The sequence below is a fragment of the Camelina sativa genome, chromosome 14 (genome assembly GCF_030686135.1).
Source record: "Camelina sativa cultivar CO46 ecotype springtype chromosome 14, ASM3068613v1".
Classification (NCBI taxonomy): Eukaryota; Viridiplantae; Streptophyta; class Magnoliopsida; order Brassicales; family Brassicaceae; genus Camelina; species Camelina sativa.
Window position 1 is genome coordinate 24,863,706 of NC_141893.1, and position 2,626 is coordinate 24,866,331.

The window sequence follows — 2,626 nt, forward strand, 5'->3', positions numbered from 1 at the left end:
ATCCGAAGACCTATCCGAAGGGCAACCCGAGCTCATCCTCGAACACCTCATCGAGCAGACACTCGGGCAGGACTGAGAAGCTAGGGTTAATGGGTTTCCATATATAAACCCCCCTCTTCTTCCTCTCGCAGGGGGACGCCGCAGACACTCAAACCAGAGAGCGAGAGCTTCTGAGAGAGATCTGGAGTGACTTAAACACTTTTCTATCTTTGTTAGGATTTTATTTTACATCTTTTTGCTATACTTTTAGATTTCTACCTTGTACTCTTTACTTCTACTTTATCTTTTAATACAGTGCAATTTTCGTTTATCTTTGCTTTTAAGTTTTCTGCAATGAATTCTGAGTAGTGGAACAAAGTTTCTATGAATGGGATAGACGATTTTGTGTTCTTGATCGGTTAGGATGTCTTAGCTTGGTTGTTTATGTTTTATAAATTCCTTTCTAGGTTGGTGTTCTTAATGCTATCAACAAACCGAGAGGGTGAGAATAGATCTAAGGTGTTTTACCATCGAGAGGTGTAGATGAAATGCTTGAATCAATCAATGCTAGAGATTTACTCACTTAGCCTAAGAGATTAGATGTGTAAAGAGTTTATTGACAATAACGAATCGGTTTGTATTGCCTGCTTGGTCATGTTTCTCCAACGAGAGTTGGGTAGGGAAGTGATCAAGGTTGATTGTTTCTATCACGAGAATGTTTTAACAAGATTTTAGAGATTCATTGTCTAAGGAATATTTGCTTCAGGCATGTAGGACATTCGTACTGGTCAGGAACACTTAGGAGTCGATTACCCCATCCTTAGAAGCTTCCGCATTTTAATTTTCTGCATTTTTATTCCTTACTCGATCCCTTACCCGAACAGGTAGACAATCACCTGCTTCGAGTATACCTTCGAGCTGTTCATACTCATCTTGCTTACTCGATCCCCGCACCCGATCTTGTACTCGAATGCTTGCATCTAATTGTAGGTTTGTTAGATAAAGCCCCTTTTATTACTTGGCTTGACTTGCTTGCTTCTAATTGCATCCCATCTGCTAGCATAATAACCACTTGGATTGATAACCCTTTTTACTACAACTGCATAGGGAATTGATACCCTGGGTGAAAATCCTGTTATCAATTTGGCGCCGTTGCTATTTGGTTGAATTTAATTTGCTACGTTTAGGATTTCAGCACTTGCTACATCAAGTTCTATTATACACTTTTTTCGGTACTGACTTGTTTCTTTTTGTGTTTGTTTGTTTTGCATTTTAGGTACAGCCCGAGCACCCACCCGACCCATCACTCGATCACCTGGATCGGGTTGACCTTCGTGTACTCACTCGGTCACCTGCTTGTGCATGCAAACACGATCCAAGGGTAGCCAACACTTGAGTCCTTTCATCGACAACATCGACAGACCGAGGTTACTCCGAGAACAACGAGTTCAGCAACAACAACCAACAACAATTGAGGAGACAATGAACAATCAGAATGGTCCACCAGCTCCTCAAGAGAGGACCAACATAGGAGCAGAAGATGCTCCATCTACTCAGACTCAAAGACATGGCATTGCGCCACCTGCTGTCCAAAACAACAACTTTGAGATCAAGAGTAGTCTCATCCAGATGATACAAAGCAACAAGTTTCATAGACTGCCAATGGAGGATCCATTGGACCATCTGGATGAGTTTGATAGGCTCTGTAGCCTAACCAAGATCAATGGAGTTAGTGAAGATGGATTCAAACTCCGGCTTTTCCCATTTTCTTTGGGAGACAAAGCACACATCTGGGAAAAATCACTCCCCAAGGAGTCCATCACCACCTGGGAAGCATGCAAGAAGGCGTTTCTAGCAAAATTCTTCTCCAACTCCAGAACTGCAAGGGTGCGAAATGACATTTCCAGTTTTGTTCAGAAGAGCAATGAGACGTTCAGTGAAGCTTGGGAACGTTTCAAGGGATACACAAGCAGATGCCCTCATCATGGATTCAGCAATGCTTCATTGCTAAGTACACTATACCGAGGTGTGGTACCTAAGGTACGGATGTTGCTGGACACTGCCAGCAATGGTAACTTCCTCAACAAGGATGTCGATGAAGGTTGGGATCTAGTGGAGAACTTAGCTCAATCTGATGGCCATTACAATGAGGAATATGATCGCACTATGTGATCTAATAGCGAGGACGATGCCAAGTATAAGCGAGACATGAAAGCCCTAAATGACAAGTTGGATAAGCTCTTCAGCCAGCAGCAGCATGTACAAGCTATATCAGAGGAAGACCAGTTTCTGCAACAAGATGGGGAGAATGCTCAGCTAGAGGATATAAACTACATCAACAACCAAGGAGGTTATAACAAAAGGTACAACAACTATAAACCGAATCCGAATCTATCCTACCGTAACCCGAATGTTGCAAATCCTCAAGACCAAATCTACCCAGCCGTTGTTCTAGGGAATTAGGGCCAGCAAAAGCCTTTTGTTCAATACAATCAAGGCTATGCTCCTAAGCAGCAGTACTCTGGTAATTACAATCAACCACTTGCACCACGTGGATTCCAACAACAACAAGGCCCGCCGAACCCAACCCAAGACACTGACCTCCGCGGCCTAATTCAGCAGATGATACAAAACCAAGCATCCGCTG

The 2,626-nt window shown here is 43.0% G+C and overlaps 1 non-coding gene across 1 annotated transcript; it reads right to left on the reverse strand.

Moving 5' to 3' along the window:
• Positions 1-1,863: 1,863 nt before the first annotated feature.
• Positions 1,864-1,970, reverse strand: LOC147928568 (small nucleolar RNA R71). Its single transcript, XR_015581096.1, has one exon. It is a non-coding gene; the product is annotated as a small nucleolar RNA R71 (small nucleolar RNA).
• Between the last annotated feature and the right edge of the window lie 656 nt (positions 1,971-2,626).